The sequence below is a fragment of the Arctopsyche grandis genome, chromosome 7, assembly GCF_051622035.1.
Source record: "Arctopsyche grandis isolate Sample6627 chromosome 7, ASM5162203v2, whole genome shotgun sequence".
Lineage (NCBI taxonomy): Eukaryota > Metazoa > Arthropoda > Insecta > Trichoptera > Hydropsychidae > Arctopsyche > Arctopsyche grandis.
The window spans coordinates 22765531-22785125 of NC_135361.1; the positions used below are offsets into that span (position 1 = coordinate 22765531).

At 34.2% G+C, this 19595-nt stretch overlaps 1 protein-coding gene across 2 annotated transcripts in view; it reads right to left on the bottom strand.

Moving 5' to 3' along the window:
* Positions 1–19595, bottom strand: part of LOC143914864 (uncharacterized) — an 85411-nt gene that overhangs the window by 43265 nt on the left and 22551 nt on the right. The gene's annotated exons all lie outside the window — the stretch shown is intronic.

The window sequence follows — 19595 nt, forward strand, 5'->3', positions numbered from 1 at the left end:
TCTACGGAAAAGATCATTTTTTCCGTTAGCAAAGACACTTTTAATGTTACCGAAAATTAACTGCTGCGCGCTTAAAAAATCCATCTCAATTTAAATTTATTATACTTAATTCAAGTTATGAATACGTTTTTATAGAAAAGGTAACGTAATCAATCACAGGTCATAATTAAAACGTTTTTATACACACTGAAAGATACATAATAAATGGAAATTGGATATAGTATTAGCTGTTAATAATAGAAAAATGAAACATTTCAACCAACGTTCGTCATAACTACTTTCAAAATTATTGTATTATTATATCTACATAAATTTGTTATAGAGATTTGGCAACGTTCATAGTTTTTTAAGATTAATTGAGGCCTATTTCCCACCAACATCAAAACTTACATACATATATTATACTATCCGAAATAGAAATAAATTATCTAGAAATCACATTCAGGAGTTGAATTCCATACCTGAATTTCCTTGTAGTTTTATGATATTAAGATAATAAATGAAAACTTTCCTTAACTTTTTGCATACCGGTCAAAATCAAGTCTATATTTATTCATATACATTCATCAATATCAGTATAATTAAATTTAGTAACAGTTCATCTATTCCTGGAAGCGAGTTCCCGATCAATAACCCCTATATAATCTAATAATAGTTTGAGTAATAATGTTCAGATTCATATAATAACACCCATAGCTTAATTTGAATAGGTTTAAAATTATAGTATGTTCCAGAAATCCACAGAAGAACCAATCTTACAACTTGATTCAGCGATGAGCAAGACAAAAATATTTTGACCAACCTTGCTATTATTAATGTCAAACCTAAATAGATTTTGAAATAGGGGTTTCACCTTTCTAAACAAGGTCGACTATAATCTTTTCATAATACTTAAAATCTCAAACCTAGCGTTCCTAATGATCCTAACTTTCGTATAATATGTATAAACCTTCGATCCCAGTTCTACACACGTAAGTACGCTTTTAAAATAGGAAGACCTCGTGTGAGTCCGTACACTTATATTTTGATAATCCCCATAAAACTTGTTTACGAACCCCATAAAATACAAAAAGAAATATATTCCTGAATAAATAGCATCTCCGATATCGGCATACGTACACACATGCGGCCTTGCGGTTGACCCATGTTTATATTCCATCGTCGACAAAACTATTTACAGACACTGATATCGAACTGACATGGAAGTTTCAACTCGGGTATAAAGACTCACCTACCTATCGATGACCGAATGGCGATTTCCGTATCCCGGTATTTATCGACGGTATTCTAATCAACTAGGTCAGTCGGTAGCGCCTCCTCGTTAACAATTTATCGGTCGAGAGCCGAAAGAATCGGTCAACCGTCGGGTCAATTAAAAATTCGTTCCAAATTGGAACACCTCGCTTTTTTGTACGAAGAGATTTACTGAAAATGCGCTTTCCCACCGAGCGACTCATTACGCAATCTATTATTCGATAATAATTAACTACTAAGGCGTATTATTACGTAATAGTGCAGGTTGAATTTATTTAGTTCCGTAATTAATTTATACGGATGGTAAGCTTGCTTACCAAGAGTCAAGCCTGTATTCACATCTTCTATCAGTAGTATGTACATATATGTATATAAAGGATACTCGATTCCTAGTATTGCTGAATAATTATCAGATACATGTACGAAATACCTATCAAAAAGATCTGAGATTTAAATGAAGAAAAAGAAAGATCAAAGAAAATCTACGTTTTTTTTGTGGGCTGACATTGAAATAAGTTGCTCTTATTAAAACAATAACATCAAAAGAGGACGTAATTTTGACCCGTTTATTTTTTGCAATGGTTTAATCTGCATTTGAAGGAACAAGGAAAGTGAAATCGATTCATTCTAATAGAAAACAGATCTGACAGAAAATTTTCAGTCGAAAAGCGAATGATCTTTCTGATGACGTACAGCTGTGGATCTTTCTGGTTATGTTTAAATAAATGAGGTATAATGGTGTATCATCGATGGAAATGATTTCATTGATCGTATCTACAAAAAACATTCTCCTATTAATGCGTATAAGTCATACTTTGAATCTGCATAGAATATACAATAACGATTTCTGATAAATGGCATATGCGTCGACAGCTTTTTGTTTGAAAAGTTTTTAAAATTGAAAATTCACAAGCTTCATTTTGAAAAAAATATGTACAGAAAGATTTGCGGTGGAAACGGGTCAAGGAAAATTTTCTTCCCAATTTTAAATGTTAAATTGCTCTTGACCGATTTTTTTTTTGATGATATAAATAAATTCTAGAAGTTGATGGTATCAAATCTCAATTTAATGGACGAATTACGAGTGGAATAAGAGCTCGTAATGATCGATCGAATATTACGAGCGAGAATGAAAACAAACAACAACGTATCATTTTGCCAAGTTTTCATTCTGAAATTATTTTTCTTTTCGAGAAGAGCATAATGAAAAATCGGAATGTGCAAAATGGTGTATCTATTTGTAGTTTTAAGCTCAAATTCTGCGAAAATAATGTATATACATATAATACGAACGACGTGATTATTCTTAAAATTTCACAATAGTCTCGGAAAATTCTGAAACTAAATATATGTTTGTAATGTGTGAGACCTAAAGCAAAACAGATTAAAAGACACGGACTGGTATCCAAGAATTTAGGTACACATTTAGAAAAGCATAATTAAGAACACAAACCCAAGTGATCCCCCGTGAAGGAATAAGATGTACGAGTTCCAAATTTAAAAAGGAAAATTCAAAATAAAATATTACATTTCAAATATTTATACGAAATTAACGATAAACTTATGATTATTACCACATGTTCATCAAGATGATGCGAATAAAATTAGTATTTTTAGCCAAATGAGTAAATAAACAATCCAGAATTCCCAATATTAGAGTCACATATTACACATACATACATATGTTTGCACTGCATCTAAAATTAAAACAAACGCTGTTACGCTGTACTTTAAAGAGAAACACATTTCCAAATGTCGAAACCGTGTGATCCGAATTGTAACACTCCGAAAGAATGCAGTTTATTATACACACATCACAGACATGCACTTTGAATCATCGATGACATAGAAGGAAGCCGCTCGAACAAATCGAACATGAGAAAACGAAAGAGGAAGCAAAAAAAAAAACTAGTTAACTTGACCTCAGACAGAAACCGTACGTTTCACGGTTGCATCTAGTATAATATGCATATGTATATGTAGGTATAAATGCAGGTTTCTCGTTTCGTGTGCGTGCACTGAACTTGGTGAATACGACCGGTTCTAGGTGCAGCGATGCAATCATGCACCGTGGACGTAATACCTACATCATTACTATCAGCTGTTCTCAAATCTAATACCAAGCCTCATTAAAGCTCAATATATACATGTATATGTATATAAGCCACGTTTACGACCAGAACGTGGATTTATTATGTATAGCGGTTTTATCGGGAATTGTAGCAACATTATGATGTGGGGAATACATATTTTGACAGCGAAAAGTTACATGCGATACTGGCGAGTCTATTTGAAGGGTTCGGTGATGATTCCGCACAAAGCGATCTCGCCCACATCACTAAAATCTCGATCATCTGGCATCCGAAAATTCCATCCATCATACTAACGGGAACTCGTGTGCCAGATATTCCGTATTCGCGATTTTCATGGCAACAATTGTCGTGTGCGTGATCGCAATGTGCGAAATAGTCCGTTTACCATCTGAAGATATATTTTGATTGTTGGCACTAAAACCAATTGTTCTTCTATGAACAAAATGGTATGTTCATGAACGAACCCAAGTGGACAAGAACTGTAACATATTCAATATGTAAGATTTCTACAATTACTGGTCACATATAAACTTTCAATATATGTACATATATGAAGAAAAACGTGGAGATATGACCAACTATGTACATATATATGTACATGTAAAATACTGAAAAGGTACCTCCAAGAAGAAGATTTTAAAATATGCAACTTCGAGAAAATATATCTGTAGATTAATTTGCATGGAGAACAATATAACGTTTCAAAGCGCTTGACATCGTGCGTGAAACGTTTTTTTTTTTTAAATAATGAAGGGGAAAAAACAGAACAATGAAAGCAGTCGACATCAAAGCCGGTTAACACCACTGACACATTGAACAAAGCAAATAGAACAAATCCTGTCACAAAACACGTGAACGTGATATCGGTTTTAACATTGTGGCGTAAAGGTTAGTGGGTTAAAGGTCAATGCAACGAGATGAGGTTCTATTTCGAACCAGATAACGTTAACACAAATTGGTTCAAATCACTTCGCATCAAATGTCATCGAAATTGCTAAATTCAATAAAGTCTAAATCCATTTGAGACGAGATGTGAAATACTGAGGGCTTTTTCAGGCCCGAAAGTTATAATCCGATTATCCTTTCCCTTAGGCTTCAAAATTGAAAATGATAAATGTAATTCAATGAGCGTGGAAAGAATTCAATTTCGTAACAAAATTTGAATAAATTAAATTTTCTACTCTATGTACATACATATAACCACAAAATGATTAACGCCCGCAGGGGAGGGCTTTTGTAACCAAAAAAAAATTAAAAAACTATTTATGAAATTATTAAATTATTTTAATAATTTCACAACCAGCAGCACAAATCAGTGATTAGCATGTAATGCTTGCAATTGAGTGGTCTGGGTCACGGGTTCAATCCCTGGCCCGGTGCTGCTGGCCAAACCTCGGAAATGCGACTCCAGGTCAATCGTTTCCTATTAGAATTTACCAATATATCAGATATCATAACAAAAAGGTTTCAACAAATTTGCGACCTTGTCTTATTTCTCGCAAAATTCGAGTTTAAAAACATTTCGAATTTTCTTATTCATAAAATTAAAAAATGTTCAATAAATGTTTCTATGACGCTCTGTAAAATTGCTCTATAAATTGTTAAAGATGTTTATAATTGGCCACTAAGGCGCATTGAGTTTTACCTGTTAGGCGTTCCTAGTATATATGTATGTATATATACACATACTAATTAAGTATAAAAAAATAATATAAAACAAATTAATCTACTACAAATACATATAATAATTATTATGGATTATGAATCGAACACGCAGCTCAATCGTATGTCACTCGTGTCAATACTAGCCAACGATACATATGGAATTATTCACTTAACGGATGTAAAGGAAAGCGTGGTTTTAATGAAGGTTAGCTATACCAATATATAATAATATATCACACTAAAAACAGCTACGTTCGCTAAAAAATACAAATCAACGTTAAAAAGTAAAGTCAGATTTACCAAACATGTATAGGTACATATGTAATTATAGAAAGTAGTCTATATGTGTCTAAATATTTCAACCATTGATTAAATCCTATTCACCCCTAATTAAATCGTTACGTGGCAACGTCCGAGTGACCAAATTAGCGTACTCAGTCTGAGTGCACTCGTATCGTCCGGTAGGTATAAGAGTCATAAATCTTAAAATAATAAGACTACGAAAATAAGCATGCGGAATTTGTTAATTTAACATTTCCCTATACCTAACACTTACTAGGGCCCGCACCCGTTATCCCAAAATGATCGTAAAGGGAATCAAGGACTCTTATTTAATCAGATGAAATAATTACATCGAAAGTGTTTTAATATTAGGAGTGGGTTGGTCGATGACACTCGTGCCACGTCACCACTTGAGTGAACGGTGTCCCTAATTAACATAGACGAGGGTCCCTAAAGGGGCATACAATGCAGCATGTACCGCGTTGCACAATTAACATATTAACTCATAAAAAAAAACGAAATGACCTTATAATGACGTGTCCGAATCGAATACAATCATCACGCAGCCGAGTGATGTCGCTGTTTTTTTTAATTTTTTTTTTTTTTATGAAAGTATGATTTTATTCGAGTCAGGTTCGATTCGAGTCCATCCGAGCCATGGGTCACTTATCAACGCCATTATCGGAGATGGTCAAGTCCACGACGACGTTAAGGACCACAACACAACATACCGACAGGGTTGTTTATCCAGATTTATGGGGTTCTGTGCGACACCGCTCGTAAATTACGTCGACGAGAAAGCTGCAGATGAGAGCTTTCGAAGCGAACGAAAGCGCCTATTCATCATACTGATCAAGATCGTATATAACCCATTACCCATATAAAAATAAATCATAAACTCCATTATTTCCCTGCCATAACAAAGAATCGCGGCGTGCAAACATGCCGTGCGAAATAAGGTGTGAGATCAAAGCGTACAGTCAAAGGAGTACCGTTCTGTCACTTCAATGGATAGTTCAAATAACAATTTGACTTTTGCTTTAACTGTACAAGTGCGTCAAAAATCCAATTACTAACTAAAAGAAAATTTTACTATACATATATCTCACATCTTAAGGACAAAACGTTGGAGTGTTATTTGAGCATGGAACTGTATACATACATACATATGTTACAAATGGGTCTAAGTGACGAGACAGAATGTTAAATTACAGAAAACACAAATATCGGAAGGCAAAGATCGTATACATTTCGTATACAGGTATACATTTCGTTTTTTTTATGAGTTCATTTATTTTGTTCATTTACTAACCCATTTAGCCAGTTTTAGTATACACAAAAACAAAATTGACAAACGAACTAGTTTGTTCATCCACAAACTGCTAGGCATTTTTAGTATTCTCAATCGTTTGTCCCATACTCAGTATCATATATCATCACATCATCATCTACAGCCGCTCACCATCCACTGCTGGATGAAGGCCTCTCCAACACGCTTCCACTCGTCTCGGTTTTGTGCAACTCTCATCCATCTCACCCCACACATTTTCCTAATTTCGTCCATCCATATTCCCTGTGGTTTTCCTTTTAACCTTTTACACTTTCTTGGGTGCTATTCTAGTAATGCTTTTGCCCACCTTTCGTCCATTCTTCTATCCACGTGGCCCGCTCATTGCCATTCCAATCTCTTCACTCTATTCACTATATCCACTACTCTTGTCATACTTCTCACCCACGTACTCCGTTTCCTGTCAATGGCAAAACGCATTGATCAAAGATCTTTTTCTTCAGACGGAGTGGTATTTTCGATTTACAAACATTCATTCGTCCAAATGCAATTCCTAATTTCATACGTCTCTTAATCTCTTCTTCTTTACATGTCAATTATTTGACATAAATATAAATAAATATTTACTACTTCTACTATACTCTATATATAGATAGACAAATATGCTTTCCCTGGGTTGCAACAGTTTTAATATTAGCGAAAATGGGAATAAAAGCAAAGTTATAATGTGGTTTCCACAAGATTTCCCTTTTAAATACTTGGCGTTTTGACGTCTCAAAGGTTTTGACAGCTAAAAGTTTCATGCGACACCTCGTGAGTCTATTTAAAGATGGCTTTTGACAATTCGCACTACTAACTATGTAGTATGTTCTTGAACGAACACGAGTGATTACTGGGAATGTAGCATATATGTATATATCAAATTCTTAATTTCATTTCTGCAAAATAGTCGATGAATATGATTTCATGAGATTAGAACTGCACCATCAATACCAATAATTTATGTACTAGTGAATAAGTTTGAGCAGTTCAGATCATTTGAAGATTATTTTATAAGAAAACCTCGAATGAAACCCTAAACGAAAACACAGGAAACACTACACGAAGTAATGAAAAGATCTTATTCCCACATATGTAAAAAATTAATCCTACTTCCAATTTCATAGCTCTTTTAATTAAGTTCAAAAATGTTAAAGGACTTTCGCCACACCTTATACTTTCAATGTGTTTATGGGTGACTCCGTAAGTTTATTCAATACAAACTGAGTTGAAATCAGCCCCTGTTAGTAAAGTTTTGTATATACATATGTAAACTTTATGTATTCAGGCCCGCATACAACATGACGCACCCGTTATACTACCGGTTAAGTAAATTGACAGACGCATAAACAGTACGTAAATATTTTCTTTTTTAACTACCGCTATGGCTTAGTACAAAAATACTATTTTTTATGGAAAGGTTTTATCAATTTTGTATTAGCTTATAGACATTTGAATTTACTATACACGCGTCGTAATGTTAACATGAGCTCGAAAGTCTCCCTGTACAGTAAATTGAGTGTATCAACTTTGTGTCATGTTACAAGAAACCGGTAACTTTTTTACAAAAGAGCCAAATAAAAGAAAAGTCTTGCGATATCATCATCGATTTTGCGACTCAATTTGTACGCGGTGAAAATCTTCAGCGGAGACTTTTCCTAACGTGCGAGTTCACGTATTGATATTGTGATTAGTCATATTGGAATACATTTCGGTGAATTGGGACAAATTCAAAGTAAATTACATAGACCCAATTAAACGACTGTCCTGATTTTGAGAAGATTAACCTAACCAGTTTCAAATAGTGAGTCCATTTACCGATGAACCAATTATGAGAAATTTTTCAGTTACAAAAAACTGACTGAATCTCGTGAGTAATCGCCTAATCGAATTTTGCCTTTGAAGTTTTTCGTTTTACTTTTGGAAATGTGTATTCAGAAATGAACATTTTTCCAAGAATGAATTCTAATTTTTGGTGAAAAAATTTTCCGATCTTTGATTTACATTACGAAAAATACAGTCTATATATATTGTTATAAGCCGGAATATACTAAGTTAAAATAAAAAGAAATTCAATTAAATATTTGCATAAACTTGTTTTGATACGCACGAAGTTCGCTCGAAAGCGCGATATTACAAAATTTACATAATAAATTTTCCATCTCAATTTTCGAGAATTATCTCATTTAAAAATAATATTTTTTCACTTAACATAATTTCTCGGTAATTTCAGATACAATCTATATACATACATATGTATATGTGAGTATAATGAGTAAATTCATAAAATTCCACTGTATTATGACTTCACTTCGGTACAAATAATAAATGATATCGCGTGCAAGTTAAGCAGATACGAACTGAAAAACTTTTCAGCTACATTTTGACATTCTGTTTGTGTGTGATATATATCACAAAGTCAAAATTCAAGTAAGTAGTACAAAAAAAGTTGTTTATTTGTTATGTACGTTGTTTATTTTGGCACGCCACTAAAACTCAATATTTATTGGCTGATGAGACCTACAATTTAATAAAAACCGCATTGCGATTTATGCATATCATAATTAGGCAACAGATATGTACATACATAAGTTGGTGTTTTGCTTTAGGACAGCTGTTTGCTATTGGCTTTATCTCGCTTATTAAGCAGTGTTCTTGGCTCTAAACCAGATGGCTTCGTTTGGCAAATAACTTTGAGAAAATTTTCTATCTAGATACTTATGTACGTACATATTTGTACGAGTCTTTAAACAAGTGTGGCAGTTTGCACTCAAGATAAACCAAGATTTCCCATCGTGTAATCCATTCATTCGCTTGAAGCACTTCAAGTATGCCCGCCCGTACATAGTATTTCTGATCAAAAAAAAATATTTATGGGAACCATAACATGCTAATACAAACTGGAAAAGAAGCTGAGATTTTGTTATTTACACTGTTTATCTTAACCTAACAGTATGCGATAGTGCTCCCAGTAGAGCGTATAATCTAAATATTGAAAGTTTCACGGCTCAAATATTAATAATTGATCCCATTATGATTCTGCCAATTTGACGGTTCCGTACCAAAACTGTCACTACTAAATTATTTAAATAGGGCAACGCTGGTTCAGAATTTATTATTAATATATAGGTATGAAAAAAAAATTTACATAGGAAATGTTGAATGTTGAATTGAAATATGATAATGATTTTGTTGGTTCAGTTTTTTGCCTTTTGCGGTCTTTAACTCAAAATATAGTATTGCTGTGCTGAAAGCGACTATTGGAATCAACAGTTAGGTGTTTTTTCTATAGATTGTGATTTTTATCGATTTAAAACACTTATAACTAATTATCTAGCAAATTTTAAAAGTTCAAAATATACTTTTTAAACCAAAATATATTTTTTCGTGATATTATGCGTTTATTTCACCAGATTTTCATTTTATCACCCCATTTTAAGCCCAGCATAAATATGTATGTATGTATAACGAATGTTTCAATGGATTCGTTATGATCTTGGAAAGATATTTTAAAGACTTTCGTTAATTAGCATTAATTATTTATAGAAAAATCCTCTAAGACAAAACTAATTAGCAATATATTTATAATTTTTATACAAAACTAAGAATATTTAGAACATCCATACATATAATACGTAAATGATAGAATACAGAGTGAAAATTATTTAACAAAGGGCATTATTTTTTATATAAACATATACAGGTACATGTATTATTTGACTTTATAAAATTGGACAATGCCAAGAATATGTGTACATACACATACATACATATCTGATATTGATAAACAAAACGGAAGTATTTCGTAAGTGTTTTCTTTCACTGTTTATATCGCAAATTACATATTCATCTCGACTGGACTGACCGCTGTTATATGCCATTACACCTTTCACTTTCGAACATTTTAAATTGTAATACGTTTATTACTATAACCGCATTGACCGTATGTCGTTTCTCAATATTGCGAATAGCATTACGGTGATTGAAACTAACAATACAATAAACGCGTAACGATTGTGGATTATAGCCAACGTTTAAATATATATAGAGGGAGAGAGAGAGGGGAGGGGAGACCCATTGAATTAATTATGCTCTTAGCAAATTCATACGAATACAATATGCATTACATATTCATTTAAACGTGGTTTTCGTGTATTTGTACTTGGTAATAAACCTGAGTGACGTCACAATGCGGTAAGTCTCGTACCGCGGCGTACCACAGAGGGACGTCACCGAACTTTTGAGCTTTCATCCCGACGACACGCCTAATGGAAAAGTCGTGAAAATCAAGAAAATTAAGCCGACTTAGACGCCAAAACGACGTCGCTGACTTTCGAAACGAGTCACACGATATTTTCTTTCTAATCAATACCGAGAAACCCTTTTGAATTTTGTACTATAAAGGATGGTGAAAACTATACCTACCCGGTATAATACACGAATAGCGTAAGAGTTGAGGAATACGACTAGGTCGTAAAATAATTAGTTAAGTTCAAAATATAGGAATTTTCGATAATGATTCCCAGAACTGTACTAGGGGCAAAATTTCATTCCAGACATCTTACATACATATAATAAGGACGAATATGTATGTTCCTGTTACATTTCATTATACATACAACATGTTTGTACAGAATATATCAAACTTGAATTAAAATGTATTGTCCTTTGCATTATATCTTCTTAAACAAACACTCATATGAGTAATATATTATTGATATTCAAACTTTTACAAACCATTCTTATATACATAATACAATCAAATAATAGAATTCATTTAACCCTTTGAATGCTGACAAAAGCCAATCGGCGTTTTGCCAACAAGTCCATCAGCCTGAAGTACGCCGATAAACGTTGTTTTTTTGATTATTTAAAAAATAAACAATAATACTACCCGCTAAGCCTTTCCAGGTAGCTTTGAAAAAAAATGCATTGAACATGGGTCGTGTAATCCGTGTCAATGTTTATAAAGACTGGTTTACACCGGAATGTCTGAATTTATAACCATATCAGAATTTCTCGATGGAAATCCCTAACTGCCGAGTATCTCAGATCGTGGCTTGAAATTTAGATTTTGAGCATTACATTTTAACAACAATGAAGAAGATGGAATTATTTTTGGAAAAATACATTCTTAAATAGACTTCTATTGTTTATTTTATATTGTTACAAGATATATTAGAGAGTCTAAACACACCTTTACAAAACTTGAAACCCTCGGCGATAGTTATCTAGTTTGTTTTTTGGATTAGCTACAATTTGTATACCTGCTTTCTATTGGATTTCTAAATAATTCTAGTTAGAAATGTTGGCGAAATTTTCAGCGTGGCGGGCTTGCAACAGAAAAGCATCAGCACTCAAAGGGTTAAGCAATTTGTTACTTTTATTATATACTATGAACAATTCGATTTTATAAATTGAAATCATGAAGGAACAACCTTTGAAATATTATTAATTAATGAACGAGATTAAATTAACGCCTACTCAAATGTCGAAAATGCCTCAAGTGGACTATTTTTAAATACCTAAATTGCCTCATTAATTTTTAAAATATTCGTAAGAAAATATATTCACAACTTCCACGCCACGAACGGAAGAGCCTTTTGCAGCACATCAATGGGCTCTAAATCACCTCGTAATGATACAATGTATGAATATTTTTAAGTGTATAATTTTAGACCAGCAAGCAGTTCGCACGCAACGCATCAAATCGAGGCATTGAACTTGAACGTATCGCTCGCGTGTTTGACCACGTGGAGAAATCGGCTGCTGCTGAGCCAGCAAAACGGAGAAAGGTGCACGATTTGGGAAAAGCGTCTTTTCACTTTTCGCCAAAACGAAATTTCAACGATTGATTTGTCTCATAATCGCCGCTCTATCGTTGCGTGCACAAAATTGCGTGTACATAGCTCTCACTCTTCTCTGACACTTTGTATGTAATACATATTTGTTTTTCACAATTTGAGAACCGCTGCCTTCGACGAAGATTACACCGAAACGCTATTCAACGGCTTAGTCGACATTGACCTCTAAATAATATAACAATATCAGGAATACGTACGAGTGCCGCATTGCTGACATTGTTCCACCTCGCTAATATGTACACACGTAATTTAATTATATACCGATCCACCCGAATATGATATCTTCAAATGGTCTCTTTCAAATGTGCATTTGAGAGCCGTAAAATTATTCATTTTCAAAAACACAAAACAAACGTCAATTACGGCCATTGTCCTCTCTGCGGATTGTCGCGTGCCTCGTCGGCAATAAGCGCGCCAATTGCGGAAGATAAAATGTATCATTTAACATAAAAGGAAGTAGTCATTTATTACGCTCGTTTCGCACAGATGTGGTATGAATTATATTATAGTTCAGATATTCAGATATAGAGTATAGGAATTCGCAGTGCAATTCGTTCTGTGCACCACGGTACGTGATGCAAGTTCGTTTTCGAGCGACGAATGATAAAAAATACATAGATAGAAACGATGGCAAAAATAAGATAAAAGGTAAAACGAAACGGTTAGTAAGTATATCATATGGAGTACGTGTAGGTATATCGGAAAATAAAAGTTTACCGAGCGGAGATAGAGAAAAATGAAAATATCCCGACGGATTATTGGAAAATTGTACACAGATAAAGATAAGTGTAATGCGGTACGCGAATATGTTACGCAATATTACCACATATACATATGTGTTTTTCATTGAAAAATAGGTCACACATGGAAACAAAGACGATAAATAGGCTTTGAAGCAGTAGGGAAATATAAGTAGACCTTTACTTTGAAATACGATATTACTTTGGCACGATACTGAATTATGTATTGAAAGACGCTGTTGATGTGGAAATGAAATCATCACAGTTGATCATATGCTGTAAAGTCAAATCCTTGGACTTGTACGGAGAAAGGTCGAAAGAACGAGCGGCGATCGCAAGTACAGTTACTTCTGGTTCAGTGTGTCAGACAATTTTAACCGTTCGAAAATATTAACCGAAACAGACGCGAGCGTCTGTCGGACAACGAGAAACTGTCAATATTCTCTCGTTTGAAAGGAATTGAATGCAATATTTTTTTAACAAATACGGGACTGTTTAAAATAGCACGTGTGCACATACATACATACATAGATAGGTAGGCATATCGGTTACAAAACGAGTTCAGCAGAAATAAGGTCACATTTCGAAAAAGAGGGGGGCAAAAGTATGAGAGTCTTTTACGAAAGAAGCAGGTAGGTAGCCTCTTCAAAGAAACGAGAATTACCCCGCCGAGTGCTTGACATGGGCGAATGAATAGAATTTTTTTCCCCTTTTCACTGAAAAAAAGTTTTCCGGCGCTTGGAACGACGAAAGGAGGCATACCCTCTTTCAAGTCGTGCTTTTCCTCATTTTCTGAGCTCACTCGGGAAAACCACTCGAAGAGCGTGCTTCAAATAAGGTTTTGGCTTGGTTTCAATTTTCATTCGCAACATGCGAGGTAAAAAAAAAGATAAACGTATGTAATACTAAAACCGAATATCATTTCGTAATACATATTATATGTAGTGCGTTGCGCGTATTTAAATTAAACACGAGGATTCCGAAATCAAAACGACTCTACATATGTACATATGTATGTATATCTAATCCGATGCCGAAAATGTCGCTATGTACATATTATATGTATTTCTACAGACATGATTTATGAAATATGTAGTTATGTAGATTGAATTTCTTCGCGAAATCACATGCTAATGACGAAAAAATATGATAAATCGCCAGACCGTGAAATGCACAGTTAACAGGCAAAGCGTGTCTTGCAAAGGTGATTAATGCTTTTCGGTCGTGTTTAATTAAATTTTCATCCATTTCACAGGACACGTCTTGTTATTGAGTTGATTTTAATCTTGTTTCACGCAACAATACTCTCCGGGCTTAAAATTTCATAATAAAAGAAATTTCAACTAATTATCATCGTACAAAGGAACAGCTAAATTATTAATTTTCAAAAGAAATACTCGGCAAATATTGTCGACAGCTAAATATAACAATAAAATGGAATGATATTAATAGGTATACCATCAGGCAAAAACGAATACATACTAAGCTTGAGATAATCTTAATTAAATAAAATAGGCATGCCACCGAATATCTTACTTGTGTCTTTTGTAACATATGTATATGTACATACATAAATTTTGCATAGATTGGCGAACACTGAATTTTAAATCAAGTATTGAATATAACAAAGGAAAGACTGAGCCGACAGGAAGGTAAAAAATTCCAGTCGAGCCGTTTTCAAAAAGATTTGAAACTTCAGACTATATGTATAATAAAAATGAGAATTAATACCATATAAAAACAAACGATGGATGAAATTCAGATTTGACAGTTAAATTCCCTAACTACGATTATAATCCTTTACATGTTACAATCCTTTCTGGTTATATCATCATCATTATCATCATCTACAGCCATTCTCCATCCACTGCTGGATGAAGGCCTATCCAACACGCTTCTAATCGTCTCTGTTTTGCGCAACTCTCATCCATATCGCCCCACACATTTTCCTAATTTGGTCTACCCGTTTTCCCTACGGTCTACATTTTAAAATTTTGCATTGTCTTGGGTACCATTCTAGCACTTCTTTTGTCCACCATTCGTTTATGCTTCTAGCCATGTGGTCCGCTAATTGCCATTTCAATATTTTCACTTTATCCACTACCCTGATCACTAGTCACCGGAGCCTGAGGGGGCTGTGTATTGTTCAAAGGTTGTAAATGCATTGTTAAAGGTTTGCCGAACAATGGATAGCACTGTGACTATCCTACCTCTACTGATCACACTTCTTTCCTTGTTGTCAAGCATACATCGTTCCATAATTCTTTGGGTGCATCGGACTTGAGGTTATATAATCTAATATATAATTTCGAAAGAGACTTTGTAACTATGTAAGGTTTAGGTGGGAGCATTGAAAACAAATCAAAGTTTCTATGACAATGATATCGATATCGTTGAGTTTTTTTTTTTTCGATTCAAATAAATTTAATACCAATACCGAGCGAAGCCGGGTAAAACCAATAGTATTTTATAAATATTTATATTTTTGTCATAATGGTTGGTTAACAAATCCGTTCAATTCGAATTTATACATTTTTTCACTTATTCCAACATTTCGGCTTGAATAGCCCTAGGCCTAATATAGTCGCAATCTAATTTTGCAAATCGTCTCATAAAACGAGCATGAGCGAACTACGCAAACCATTTACACAGCAAACGATCAAATGAAATATGACACGACATACGGTTCTATTGCCACATTTTTGTTTTGAATAAGAACGTCACGCAATACGCTGTTTTTATTTTTTCATGGCTGATAACTGCTTTTGACGTGTTGTGAAATTTAATAAAAGGGGATTTGGCGATAGTATCCGATATTGGCGAACAGGCGTGCAATGCGGCTGCTGCACACGCCGGCAAGTCAATGCCCTTCAAACAGCGGCCCGTTCGTCCGGTTATCCGTTATTTCGCACGCAAAAAACCGATTTTATGTCATAGAGTCGTTTGTCAAAGAACAAAAATGGATTCCGGGCGAACTATGTACATATATTATAAGACCCGAAGCAATGCGATAAAATTAACTCGCCCATTAATCGATCGTTAAAAAAATATTTGGTCCAAAAAGTACAATCACCGACCAAACATACACACACATATTTCTCCCCTTCAAATTCAAATCTATTTATACTTATGTATATCAAATTAATCGTCTCAATTTAAATGCAACATTGTAAACATCAATTATACGAACCGACTTTATATATAATACATACATACCATATGCGTATTTAAAAGGTCACATCAATTACAGAATTGATTGTTTCGTTCTAAAAATCGTTTCAAAAGCGTCGGATTGATAAATAATCTAAAATTTATAATAACTCAAATTTGAAGATCATCTATTCTATTGTATCAGATATAGTACATATAATGAACGACCGTGAGCTACATTTTACAATATCGACGACACACACACATTTCAAACCGACTCTTTGTTTCTAATTTAAGATGCGTATAAGCGGTAACTATCCAAAGTGTTAAATTTACATTAAATAACCCGTTCTCGCTCTCTCGCGCTTCCGATATTGAACTCAAAGCATCCGCGGAATGGGTTACTTAGAAAAAAAAATGAAAGTTATGTACATTGAACTAAGTATCTAATATCTTGTACGGCTTCAAAAATAAAAAAAATTAATGCAAATCTTATACACTTCGATGCAAATTATCCCATTGCGCTCAAATTTAAATTTTTAAATGCATATAACCCCTTTTTCGAGTGTATCACGCGTGGAGAAAGCTACTCCCTATGTATTTCTAGTTGCGAAATCATTTAAAAATCAGAAGGGTATTAATACAATTATTAACACACTAATGATCATTTCACAGTCGCAGCTCGTTTCCAACATTACCTAACAAACGACGAGAACTCCATATTTAGAATATGGTTATTCATAGCTACACTTTGGGAATTTCGTGGGTGAGCATGTTGTATCACGACATTAGCCTCTAGCTAAAATGCATAACTGCAAATATATTAAAAAAAAAAAAAAGCTGGAAAAGAAAAGCAAGCCATACAACCGCCCAAGGCATTTCGCTAATATCGCCTACACCCAAGCAAATGCTATTATAGGTACACATCTACAATCGTCTGCATCAAATGCACCGAACACACGCGATAACAGAACTATAGAAATTGGTATTGCGTTCACGCCGACCACTAAATATAATCCCCTCTGATGGAAATTCGGAGGGAGTCGAGATTGTATCAAACGAGTTTAACACGTGACTGAAATTCACGTGCCACAAAAGCGGACGAGGGACATGGTCACGAAACGTGCAGCTCCGGGAATATTAGAAACATCACGGAAAATAAATAAATGTGGCCTTTGAAAAAAAAAGTTCACGTTCATAACGGAAGACTTACAATTCAATCAAGAAACCTTAGTACACGTATACACGTGAATACTTAATAAGCTCGCTCATGCGGGTCCTAAACGAAATCCTTTGACTGGGAATTTAAGGTAACCAACTCCCGTAGGACCAAAATTATAGGGGTAAAGTGTGTGAGCCTTACAATGAGCGTTTAATACCGAATAAGCCGCAACTGGTAGATTAGCCTGTAAAGAGTGAGTTCAAAACAGTCGCCGACAAATTGGTAACAAACGACTTAATTGTTCAATCATTTGCCATAATGAAAATGTTACCCCCACTACCAAAACACTAAACAAACTGTACACCACTATTCGAAATATCCTTAAATGTGGCAATGTTTGGAAAGCTATTTTTTTTATAGCACAAACATCTCTACCCGGATCGACCCTGGATAGAAATTCCCGGGAAATCACCGAATTTTTTATGTCCCGTCTACCGGGAATACTTATCTTGAATCCCAGAAAAAACATTTCAATCAATAACGTTCTTTAAATCTAATACATAATTTCGAAAGAGGCTTTGTATGTAAGGTTGGTTGGTAATCGAAAACAAATCAAAGTTTCTATGACGACGATTCGATTGGTTGAATTTTTTTTTTCAATTCAAATAAATTTAATAAAAAAACAAATGAATTCGCCATGTTTAAGCTGTTTATATTACAAATACTAAGCGAAGCCGGGTAAAACAACTAGTGGTTTAATAAAGGTGAATTTATATCCTACGATGAAACTATGTATTGTGAAGCGAGTTTATTGACGATTCTACAATGGGACATTTAGATTCTGATGAAAAGTCAATTATGTGTTTGACGATGAATAAAGAATTGAATAAGGAATTATCAAAACACGAGTAAAAAATAGTCTCGGCTTTATAAAAGAAATAAAAATATACGCAATGACAGCAGAAAAAACAAATAATTTATAAAAAATGTTTTCTTCTCCTTCTATAAAACCAACTCCGACCGATAATGAAAGAGTTTTTTCCATTGCTGGAAATATTTGTGCTAAAATCTATAAAATCTAGAAATAAGTTTTCGGATTCTCATTTGAATATTTTGATATTCTTAAGAAGCTATTTCGAAAAAAATAAATTATAATGACATCTAGTTAAAAGATATGTTGTTTACTAATCAATTAAATTGAAAAAAAAAATCTACATAATGTCCCGGGATCCCGGGAACAATCCCGAGCTTTGTTCCGTGTCCCAAAAATTGAAAAAGTCCGGGAAATCATCTAATACATATGTAGATCTAAATCAGTTGTATCTAGTTTGATTGATTGTGAAAGACTTGATTGTGAAAGATGGCTCCATATACTATCATAATTAGAGGTAGGATAGTCACAGTGCTATCCATTGTTCGGCAAACCTTTAACAATGCATTTACAACCTTTGAACAATACACGGGCCCCTCAGGCTCCGGTGACTAATCATAATATCTTTAAAATCATGTCCTCCCCCCCTTTTCTGGATGTTCAATGGAGAAGATATTTTATTACAATATCATAAAGATATGTGCGTTCTCTTTGTGTCTCGTATCAAAAGGATCAATTAGGCAGATACGACTTTTTTTGTCCTTTTTGATATGTTTCAGGGAAAACATCCTTCGACGTTGATACGTGTTTCCTACTATATGCATATGGGACTTTGTGCACGTCTTCGCTTTGTCTCACTCCCATGAGTAACCACCGGAAGGACGCGTCGGTTATAGACCTCTCATGGTACAATGACATTTAGAATTTAATCTAAAATACATGCATATATATCCAGCGAAGAACGAGACATAATAAAGCTGTCTTTGATGTAATTAAAGCACTTTATTGTGGAAGTATTTGCTGTGCAGCGAGTGCAGGAAATGTTACCGCTCTACATTTAGAAAGTTGCCCAACCTGGACAAGAACCAAGGAATTTCACTCCATCAATACAATAGACAACCTTCAAAAGCGACCGCTTAAAAAAGAGCCTTTCATATATTGAGTACACTTTTGTTTTCTTTGCCCAC